Source organism: Catharus ustulatus, chromosome 6 (assembly GCF_009819885.2).
Source record: "Catharus ustulatus isolate bCatUst1 chromosome 6, bCatUst1.pri.v2, whole genome shotgun sequence".
In the NCBI taxonomy this organism is placed as follows: domain Eukaryota; kingdom Metazoa; phylum Chordata; class Aves; order Passeriformes; family Turdidae; genus Catharus; species Catharus ustulatus.
Window position 1 is genome coordinate 14,256,985 of NC_046226.1, and position 12,174 is coordinate 14,269,158.

A 12,174-nucleotide genomic window follows, 5' to 3' on the forward strand; every position below is an offset into this window, starting at 1 on the left:
AGAGATTTCCTTAACCAAGATTAGGACAGGGACCCTGATCCAGCACAGGCTTCCTACAGGGTCACAACCTCCTTTGGGCACCCTCCTGCTCCAGTGTGGGCTCTTCCAAGGGCTGCTGATGGATCTCTGCTCCCCTGTGGTGCTCCAGGGGCTGCAGGGGCAAAGCTGCCTCACCATGGTCCTCACCTCGTGTGCAGCACCTCTTGCCTCTCCTTCTGCACTGACCTGGGGGTCTGCAAAGCTGCTCCTCTCACACATTCTCACTCCTCTCTACAGCTGAAGTTGCAGAGGTTCAGAAACTTCTTCCTCTTCTTAAATAAGTTATCTGAAAGGCACAACCAACATCAACAGATGGGTTCAGCCAGTGGTGGGTCCAGCTGGCATTGGCTTCCCCGGACCTGGGGGAAGCAGCTCAGCTTCCCACAGAAGCCAGCCCTGTAGCCCACCCCCTTCCAGAAGCTGGCCACACACACCCAATACACTCCCTTTGGAATATGCCAGACAGTTATTCTGTTGTCTCATTGCCTACAGCCTCCAGAACCTTCTAGAAATTTATTTTACTCTTTTTTCTTTTAAGTAATTCTCTCCATTTTCCCTTTTCCATCTCATTTATTCTCCACATACTGACCTCTGAGGTCATACACTGCAGTCCCAGAATGGTTTGTGGTGTAGTAGTGGTGGTTTCACCTCTGGACTGGGGAGCAGTGCTTTGCACACACAGGCCACTGAAAACCACATTTTAAATAGAAATTAAAGGCTGCTCTTCAATATGAAAAATGTTACATTGAGAAGAGGTGTGTACTGCTGGAACAAAAAAACCCACTTGTGCTCAATATTGGGTGGGAACAATGTCCAATTATAGGCTTCTCTTGCAAAATAAATTAGAACTTCACTGGGGGTATCAACTAATTGCCTCCCAGAAAAAAAAAGCTATTTAATTTGCTATCAGTAAGGCTGAAGAAATATTTAGCTCCATCATTTCTGCATGAAATGACGTTACAAGTCCTGCAGTATCAAGATGCTAAGAAGTGCTTAAATAGCCAAGGTCCCACACAGTAACCTTGCTACCTTTTGCCATGTGGAATAATACATGGAAAATTTCCAAAGCTCCACTACAGGATTAATTACAGATGCATCACAAAATTCAAAAACCACAATATTTAGGCAGCTAAGCAAAAGCAGCTCTCTAATAGATTTAATCAACTGTAGGGTAAACCCTGAGAATATGGTGTAAAAAGAGATCAATGAATTTGTGTAGGCTATGATTATAGTCACCAGGCTTTTTTGTTGGTGAAAAAAAGCACTGATTTATTACCTGCATCCCCCAGCAATATTCTAAATAAATAATTTAAATATAATTTTTAAGTATTCAAAAGTGACAAAATCCATGCTTCCTTTATATTAAAGACTGAAAAAAATAGTTTCTTAACCTACTAAAGGTGATCTTCCTTGCCAGAAGGACTCCTACCAGGAAATGCAAGGGTTGCTTATCTGAAGGTTTTCTATCTGTTAGATGCTATAAATGTCACTCCTTACTGCTGGCACCAGGCTGCCATTTAGTTCTCAGAACGGAGAATAGGAATGCCCTTTCCTAAATTTGTTTAAGTGTTTAAGACTATTACCTTCGTCTCTAGGTCTCTCTCACACATAGTACATAATTTTATAGCACAAACAAGTGCACTAGCACACCCAAACCCTCTTAAAACCAATTAAATATGAATAGAACCTGACCAAACCCACTGTCAGTTAGCAATTAGTTGGTTGTTTTCATAATCACATTACAGAAGGGGTATCCACAGAAATTCAATCACTCCAAAATTAGTAGCTTACCAAAGGCTAAGGACACATAGACAAAGCAGTTCTGGAGCACAGGAAGGTTAATTTTCTCTCCCTCTCAACACCTACTTCCCTCCCTCAAGAAGGAGATAGAACCAGGCCATCTCTCCCTCTAACATGCTAAAGCTTTCAAATAGCTCCCAGGCATTTTAGAAGCAGTTGTACAGTGTTTGCTTGCCACTTTCAATTAAACATGGTACAGCAGTCTGATGTCACTGGGATCTACTAATAGGAAGAGTTTATTTAAGAGTGTTAAAATTCCAAACAAAGAACTGTCCAGAGGTCTGCATTTTCTGGATAAACACTGAGGCACTTTATAGAGACAGGTACAGGGAGAACAGCATAAATCACTACTGCTCTCTCTGTAAACTCTCCCAACATTTGGTAAATGCAGATAATTTACTGTGTGTGATCAAAATAATTGACTTGTGAGATTCAATAAAACTGCAGATATCTTTGTACATCTCTTTGGAAGCAGTATATTGAGAAGCAAAATTATTAGAAGTATTTTAACATCTAGTAGATTTAGTCACCATTGCATTTAACCAAGTAAGTTTCTCTATATGCTTTGATTAATTGGAAGCTTTTCTGGCTGGCCACCCCTCCACTTTGTATTTTCAACTATATTAATACACCCAAAGGTATTAAAAGTAGACAAAAAACCAACTTCTTCCTGGGCCTCTCTAAATGAGGCAGAGTGAGCAGCTTCAAGAGATCAGAGAAGAAGTGGGTAAGAAGAAAGAAAAGAAACACGACTTGATTGGGAAAATGGTATGGAAGGAAAGAGATGGTAAAAGTAGAATGGAAGGGCTTGATAACTAGAAGGAAGCTGCCAGGGGAAAGGGTTCATAAAAGTCTTTGTTTTTTAAATTAAGGGTGCAATTTACTCTATCCATGTGAGAGCTGAACTCCAATTTCTTTCAAGCACTTTTAAAGTACATTAAGGTTCTCACTAGAATCAAGTGTGAATACTTAACAGAGTTGTTACTTTAACTAGGTCTTTATCCTGTGTAGTCATGAATTTTGGCCCCAGCATTACATACCTGGATCTATTGGATGCTACTGCTTTGACTTGCAAGTTGTTTCAGGATTAATTTAACAGCAACATTATGAAGACCAAACAGCAAACACATCTGGAAGACCTCCAAACCTTCTTGATCAGCCCCAGATAGAAGTTCTAATCAGTTCCCTCCCTTTCCAAATAGTGCCTTCAATACTATAAAGATTTGGAGGCCAAAAATTGTTTTGGATTTGGCAAATGCACTAGCAGTAGAAAATATTTGCAAGAAAAGTGATGACAACAAAAAGACTAGTAATCTCATTTACATCTAAAGAAAGAAAGAAATATCTCAGTTTTATTCAAAAGGCATAGAATTATCAAAACAAAGTCACATCTCCCTATTCTATTTAATTTTTGTACATTACTCAAAGATTAAGGAAGGGCAGATCAATCTCACTTTTATTGATTGTGCCTCCTTCTAATCAGGTTCCCTGCCTTTTTTTTACACATGAGTATACAGTGATGTCCGAGTAACAAACAACACACAGCTATGCTGTTTCTTTAAAATTAAGATTCCTCCAGACTTTTTTAATGTCATGGATTCTTTTCTATTGCTGCCAGGCTTTATACATCATTGATTTACAAAACCTCTGGTTTGATATTAGATTGACTTGACAGTGTCTCACAACATAACGAGTAAAATATTAAAAGCAGCAAAATATTATACTCTTGGCATGCACACCTTGCTTGACTGGGGCTGGAAAGAGAGAGGTGCTTCTCTTCCACGTAACTGTGGCCTCTTGGGGTGTTTCAGACATGGTTCTACTCAGAAAAGCCAGTAAGTGCACACTACTCACTGCATGTAGCTATTGGCTTTTCTGCTCCACAGATGTAAAAATCCAGTGTCTTCTCCATTGAATTCTGGTAGCAGAGGATTTGCACAGAGGTAACTAAAGCCTGCAAACTTCTAGACCTGACAAGGGCCAGAAAATAACTCAGCTTGAGTCTCAGATGAAATGGGACAGCTCTGGACAAATCATTTAATCTAAGAAATGTACCTATTTGACAAAAGGCTTTGAGAGACAATAGAAAGCCAAAATCCAAGAACATATTTGCAAGGTGTTTAACCAGACTTTTTTATGTAGAGAGTTTTGGGGCTTAGCCCACAGCCTTTCTCTGATATAATTCTCTCATGTCCCAGAAAATTGCTTCCCATTTCGCAGATGCTCAACAGCTTCTCAGTTTATTTATTAATAATTCAAAATCCCAAATTTCAGACTGTAAATTATTTTAATATTTGCCCAAATATATATTTGTCTAAACACTATGAAATTCCAGTAATAGATATGTTATGTAAACCTACACAAAGAGAATTCTATATATAATAGTACTAAACAGTCTCAGTGCTAAAAGAACGAAAGAAGGAAGAATTAGGAAGTGGATAGACTTGTGACATCTTTCCCAAAGTTATTCATGGACAATAGCAAGTAACATATGTGTGGTTCAACTCAGCAAGAAATTGCCTACTCCACTGTATAAAATACAGCTGCCCTAGGAATGCAGCCCAAACCTGTTCTGTCTGCATGAAAAGAACAACCTCCCTAAGGTCCTGACTGCTTCTATACACAACCAGAACAACCTCAAAAAGAGCAGTGGAGAAGACACACACTTTATACCTGACCGTGGCTAAGAATAGCAGAATTCTGACTGCAGCTTTTGTTTTCTGACATTACCCACACGTGGTCTGCAATTTTTGAATACCCAAAATGTTCTTTGAAAATTATTCAGTTTTTTTCACAAATGAATAGGTATTTTTCCATTGCAGAAACAGAAAAGTAAGATTTAACTCCCTACCTTGGTTACATTTTGTTGGGTTGCTTTGCCTTCGTGCCTTTGTAGTCAATCCATGCACCAATTCTGATTTAGGCAAGAAGCTGAAATGGGGCTAGAAACACCTTTTTTCCATCCTTCCACAAAAACCCAACAGCAAGTATACACAGCCCCCAGCAATTGCGTTACAGAAACCGAAACTCAGCTGTGAATCCAATAGGTAGAGCTGACTGAACTGTCTCACATCCAAACTGGAATTCTAGCAAAACTCTTAGCAGATGCAGTTTAATGATGAAATAATTGAAAATATAAAAATCAAACACTTTACCTTATGCAAAGACAACATTTCTGAAAGTTTTATTTCCCCAATGCTTTTATGCTTTGTTATGCTTATATATGTTTTGTGAGAACAAAACTCAGTTTTTGATCAGTTTTGGTTTCTAGATACCTCCCCATGCTAAATTGCTGAATGGCATTCAAAAAATTTAAGTTTATAGACAGAACAATTTTTGTGAAATTGTCTGTTTTCCTTCAGCTGCATCAGAATGTTTGCACCAGCTTTTGCTTTGAGTTTTATTACTTCTTTCTGGATAATTCTCAAGCTTCCTTTTCTTCAAAGATTAACACATCTCTTGTGATATTATAGTATCCCAAAGGAGATAATTTAATTACCTGCAGTTCTGCCTTTTTTTTTTTTTTTTTTTTTTTTGAGATTTCATTAACAAGCTCTTCTTTTTCACTCACAGCTCCTCCAAACTAAAATAAAAGTAGTTAGGTAAGTAGTCATGATGTTTTGGTTCTAGAACTGATTTGTTGGAGGCTGTAGTGGTTCTGTTCTGTTGCCTTTCTTTTAGTATTAATTCTAAATAATCTACTGTGAAAAACTCTAACAATTTATCACACTTTCTGCCTGTGGCATTTCCTTTTAGCCCAAGGATAAATCTTTCTAACTCTGGCAAATGTCAGGAATGCTCCTGTGATACAGGTGATCCTACAATAATAAAAATCAACAGCTAAAAGCAGACTTTATTGTATTCATTATGATACTTATGGACTGTTATAAATTTTCATCTCATTCTTATTTAACAAAGGCTATATATTACTATCCTCTATATCACTGTGACCCAAACCAGAAGACCATTTTGAGTTATGATATGCTATATACATAATCATTTTTACAGTAAGGCTAAATGAAGTTATCATATTGAAATCATACCTAAAACAGTGAAATCAGTGTTAATATTTTTTTTATATCATTGCAAGGATTTGCACCACAGCAAAGACAAAAGAAAGCTAAAGTCTTTAATAATACTTAGATCATTAAATATCAGAATTTAAGAGCCAATTAACTAAATATTTGTACAAATACCTCAGCAATCTGGAGCCCACATCAGCTTTGCCAAAATCAGAGCCATCATCATCCTGACAGCCACCAGCAGCACTGTATTTTCGGTTTCCCAGGTTACTGGCAATGATTTTGTTGAATTCAGTCACGGCCACATTGCCAATGTGTAAAGTTTGTCTCTTGCCTGTAACATGCTCAACAAAACTTCAGCACACATGGACACTGTGAAGTCACATAGCATACATAGTGCCAGGCTATGGTGTATAGAAAACTAATACTTCTCACCTTCCCAGTATCTTAGTGTCTCTATCTTTGTTTGCTTGTACTCTTTTTGCTGGGCAGAAGTGACATTATTTTCATTTCATGAAAATTACATTAAAATAGCTGCGCTATCATGTTTCTATATCCTTCCCACCCACCACAAATAAGCAGGATCCAAAGCTTTCCTTTGAAAAAAGGGTGCTGTTCCCAAATATGTTTCTCAGGACAATCACCAGTCATGTCAAGCATTGTCCAGCATGCCAAGGAGGAATTGTTATTTTGTTTCCCATTCCTTAGAAAACATTGCCCTTCTCTTTGCATCAAGGAAACCCTTATTTACAATTGCAGCTCTGTTGATTTCCCTCATTGCAAGGTTTATATATGAGAGGAGTAGCTTAGCCTACTACTTCTGTCACTAACATGCACTTTTTCAAGAACACAGACTATGGAAACAAAGCTTTGCATAGAAGAGCTTTCTTTGATTCTTGTCATCTTTGAGCCAGTGCTTAACCATCATCACATTTTTAGATCTGTCACTGGATACTTCTGAAGTACAGAAATAACTGCATTTTCTGAGTTGTTGTGTGTGCAATGTGTTGACTCCAGACTGGAAAACCACCCTGCCAGAACAACTCCAAAGGGAGTATGCAAATCCTTTTTAGTAACACTGTTCACCATAAAACATCAAAACACTATCTGAATACATCTGGGACATGAACAATAATTTTGTTCTGGTCAGGCTAATTTCTAGCCTTTAATATAAACTCACAGCTACATAACTGAGATGAGAAATAGAGTATGGAATGAGCAAGAAGCACTTCAATGAGTGTGAGTGTTTCAGAGGTGTCTATATTTTGCCATTAAAATTACCATTAACAGACACACAGTTTACAGGGAATTTTTTAAATTTTTCCCATAACGTTTTAATCAGAAGATCACAGTTCAAATCAAAGCTACTTTTAAAAGCACAAGTTCTACACTTCTTATTCCACAGCAAAACTAAGGGCATGAGGATGGTGACTTCAGAAATTTTCCTGGTCCTGGGGTTCAACCAAAAATTAGGGAAATTAATGATTGCTTAAAGGAACCACGTTTTTTTAATGGTGGTGAAATATTTCAGGGTGAGTTTCTCTAGAATCCAAATATGATTAAAATTGCAAATCTATTTCAGAACATCAAATAACTCAACTTGTCAATTAAGACAAATGGATATTGCATGCAGCACACTTAATCTTATGAGAATTCAGCCATGAGGTTTACTTCATAGCACATAGCACACTTCCAGGTTATATCTTTTTCCCAGAACTGACTTTTGACTTGGACATCACCAGACCTGGAATGCTGAATGTTTTACCAGTTACTTCAACACTACAAATCCCCACCAAAGATATACTTTCTTACCAGTTATGCCATTGTCCCATCACCAAATATTAACCCTGAGGACTCTTGGAACCACTTTGGCTCTATTGTCATTAACAATTTGCCTGTGTGGAAGCTGTACACACATCTCAGTGTCAACACACCAGATCTTTCCTATTCCCACTATAGACCTGTTATGGATATAGCAATTAGAAGACCATTTGTCCATCCTGAGCATTTACCAAAAAGCCCCATCTGCTGATTCTTCCAATATTCCAAGTACAGATTTCCTCTCTTACCAAAAGTCTTAGGAAACAGCATCCTGTGATTGGAAAAGGCCAGGTTCAGTTCACAGCGTAGCCTCCTGCTCTCTTAAGTGACCTCAAGGAAGTCGCTTGTCCTGAAAAATGGCCAGAGACTCAGGAATGTCAAACCTGGTATTTCTTCAGTATAGTTTTCAGAAACTATTCATTTAATTCAGCAATACAGGTAAGATGTCTATCATCTGGGCATCGATGCAGGGAGCAACCCTTACAGACGAGGAAAGGTGGAAAGTCCTGGGTGCCTCAAGCCAGGCCCTCCAAAACCAGTTTTGAGGCTACAAATCTCTTTGTCATTCTCCTCAATCTATAAAATGGAGACAAGAACATTTTCCTTCTGCCCAGGGATTGTGAGGATAAATACATTCCTGTTTGTGAGGCACTTAGATAAGATAGCTAAGGGAGCTATGTAAGTTGATAGATTCCTTGATCTTAAGGAACCGTACTCTTGAAAGAAGCAGCTTGACTGAGTTATAAATGTCCGTATTATTCACAATATGAAACTGCCAAAAGATAAAAAACATTCTAATGATATTTGAGAGCAGGAACTCCCCTTCGCCCCCTCATACTTTGAGGACTCTGTCCCTTTGGAAATGGTATGCTTTTCAGTGAGGAGGATTCCCTATTGTTTTCTTCCCTATTCTTTATAATGTAAATGTAACCTCATTTATTTATTTATTTTGTCTCCCAGGCCTCTTTTCATCTGGCAAGATGGTGGGGGAGGGGGTGGAGGGAAGAGGAGCTGAAGGAGGGGGGCTATTTAATAATGTCCTATTAATCGCAGTGCACTATCAGTAGGATTTAACCCTGTTCCAATTCTTTGATTGCTTTTTAGGGATTAGAGCAAACTTCATTGTCATCCATTGCATTGCAAAGAGGTAAATTTGAGTGATATGTACACAAAATATAGATAGGTGGATAGTGCCTCAATATATGTGCAGAGTATATACATGCATTTATATGGCTTGTACAAACACACACATATAAAAATAAGCTACATCTCCCTGTATGCCTAAGAGAAAAATCAAATCAAGGCACGGAGAAACTGAAAAAAAAACCCCTACATGTATCATTCACCTGATTTCAATTGTGACTCCCTTTGAACCTCGGCCAAATCATTTTGTACATTAAAAATTGGTCAAGGATGATAAGATTCCATTTTCATGGTTGGTAATGCAGAACCGGTGAAAGAATACAATTACAGACCCCTGAGTAAACTCTGCGAATGTCAACTTGATGTAAATGATCAAGTGTCGACAAAGGGCTGGTGGGGAGGGGTGGGGGTGGGCAGGCAGGAATGGAGGGGAAAGAGAAGCAGAGGGAGAGTGAAAAAGAGGCTTCAACTTCTTCAGCAGCATCACCCAGTGACATGCCAGCATCTTCCCTGTCGCAGCCCTTGGGGACCCGACCTTTCTGAGCCTACACGGCCCCGGTGTCCCACGCTGCCACCTGCACTGGCACCTCCGCCTGTGTCAGGGCTGTGACACTGCCCTGCCCCTGCCTGCAGCAGGCCAACAAAAGCAGGCAGCCAGCACAAAGAATCATTGCAAAACAATAGCATGCCTCCACAAAAATCCTGCAGGAGCCCAACACTCGGGCTTGGTGTTGAGGGACAGTGGCTGTGTGACTGCAGGTGCTGGTCCCCAGTGTGACCCTGAGCCCTTCTGCTGCCTTCCCTCCCTGGCCCCAGCATCTCCAGGGCCCCAGGCTGCCCTGCTTGCTTTGCTCTGCCTTCTCTGCGAGCACTAAGCTGATGCCATAGCAACTTCTCTTTTCATTTTGAGCTGACATAAGAATCTGAGGGCGAATGTTGTGGCCAAAAGGATGTGCAGAGCTCAAGGAGAGAAAAGGAGGCAGAGGTGCTCATCATTCAGCAGGGAGAGCAATGGTTTAAAAGTTGCCGGAGCATGATGTCTGTATTCCTTCCCCTTCATCATTCCCCAAGGGAGCAGATAAACCCCTGCACTTACAGGCAGGTAAACTGAGGCACAGAGCAAGTAAGGCACTGACCTAACTGTGTTCCCAAAATGCATCTTGAGCTGAGGGCTGACTGCCAGTGCCTGTTTCCTCCAGCTTCGGGCTGACAACCTTGCAAGGGGATTCATGCAGCCCCTTGGGGATTAGGACAGTTCATATTTAGGTCATGGCCACACCTCATCTGGTCCCACATTGCAGTGAGAAGAACAAGACTGCAGTGAACTCCTGGGAGGGGGGATACATAACCAAAAGTCTTTTGCCATCCATGAGCTGAAAACAGGAGTCATATTTCCATTTATTTTAGAATTATCACCTGAGCTGATTAAAGCGGTTTCAACTTCAGTTGTTCCTTACATGTCGTTTTTATTTCACATTTCCAATGTTTTCCCTGTGTGCACTGCATAAATTATTGAAACATTATTTTATTTATCCATCCCCTTGTGACAGAAATAGGTTCTCTGAAAGCAAATCTTGTCCTAATCAGTTTTGTTTTTCTTAGTTTCTCTCCTCAGTATTGCCACAGCTTTTACGTTAGTGAACACTAGTTTGCCTTTGTGGAGAACAAAAAAGCACTGTGGGCTGATAAAGACAGGCTGCTAAATTAAAGGTTATTCCAAAGTACATCATTGGCTAGGAAACAATAGGCTTGTAAAACTTTTAGCAAGCTGGGTGGTAAAAGAAGATAATACACTGAAGACAGACTGGATAGGGATTGTCTGGACCCCAGCAGCCCTGCTTCCCATTGAGACCTAACCTCAGCACAAAACTTTCTTGGTTCACAACTACCTCCAGAATTGGCCATCAAGAATATGAGAAAGTGAAATAAGCAAACCCCAGGGTGCTGAAATATGGGCTTAGATTTATATCTTATATAAAAACAGCAGCCTAGTACTGTCCGTTCCTACCCTGTATTCAATTCTTTTTTATACACTAATACATCAATACAAAGCACTGTTACAGAAGCACACACTTAAAATGTTGCACTTTCTTCTCTTTTTGAGTGCTGTGTGTGCCATCCTAATTATAAGCAAAATAAAATTAAGCAATGGATATGCACATGATTTCCTACTAAAAACAAATATCATAATCAAGTTTGATGTAAACGTGACACAAGTTGTTTAGCTGATAAGGGGCCTAAACTCTAGCTAACTACCTGTACTTAAAATTAGCTCTGCTCAAAATATCCCTACAAATACTATTAAAGAGTCAAGTGACGTTTAGAATGTTAGCAGGACTGTTCTGGTTTTGAAGCACAGTTTCAAATAAAATGAATTTTAAACAGTTCAAAACGTTGCAATTTCTCACCTGCACATATGGCTTATGACAAATTTGAATACTGAGTGTTATCTGAATCTTAAACTCTGAACCAGTGTACACAAATACAGTTGGGGGGGTGGGCACTGCAGTCAAATCTATTTTCTTCTCAGGCTAAAATTATTTGAACAGTTATTATGATTTCCCTTTCCCTCCCTTGGTTCTACATTCGTGGTTCCCCTAAATGACACAAAATTATTTTGAATAATATCATATTGAATATTATATTCTTGAATTTTTCCTCCCCATTACAAAAAATAGACTGGACTGAACCCATTAACTGGGAAAGTCAAATCAATGCACATCATCCTTTTAGACAAACTTCATTGTGTATTACCAGTCTTTGCAGATAAGTACAGAAACTTAAAAATAGTTTGTCTTTACTGAATGTGATGAAATGAAAACACTTTATCCTATGCATATAATGAGAAAGATCTCGGTTAACACGGATTAAATCTACATGGCATTCTTTTAATAAACAGCACAATCTATTTCAGAAATGCAGAAATGACCATTTATATCTAACATTGCTGAAGCACTCCAGATTTGATATAAAAAAGCCACAGCTCTAATATTAGATTTAAATAGTGGAAATTACAGCACATGTTAAATAACTATTCCCTTGTGTATTTATAGCTTTAGGTTCTGAACTTGCTGTCTTGCATATTGTTCAGACAATATGCAAAAAAGTTTTCAGTCCTTTATATAATTATTATTATTAACTGTCTGTTAATTATTATTGATAATAATTAACATATAGTCATTGCCATATTAAAGATGAGTTACAAATATTTTGCTAATAAATGTGGTGGAAGGGTTTATTCTTTCATGATACTTGTAAGGCAAATATTTTTCCAACTAAATTATTTCTTTTGGCAATTCAAAGAAATTTTTTCCATTTTAGGAGTTTTTTTGTTGTTGTTTGGGTTTTG

At 38.7% G+C, this 12,174-nt stretch overlaps 1 long non-coding RNA gene across 1 annotated transcript in view; it reads right to left on the minus strand.

Moving 5' to 3' along the window:
- The window catches only part of LOC116998390, a 100,563-nt gene extending 94,414 nt beyond the window's left edge, over window positions 1-6,149 (minus strand). The window contains exon 1 of the long non-coding RNA XR_004418373.2: window positions 6,036-6,149. This is a non-coding gene — a long non-coding RNA (uncharacterized LOC116998390). The remainder of the gene's footprint in view (window positions 1-6,035) is intronic.
- Window positions 6,150-12,174: the final 6,025 nt, after the last annotated feature.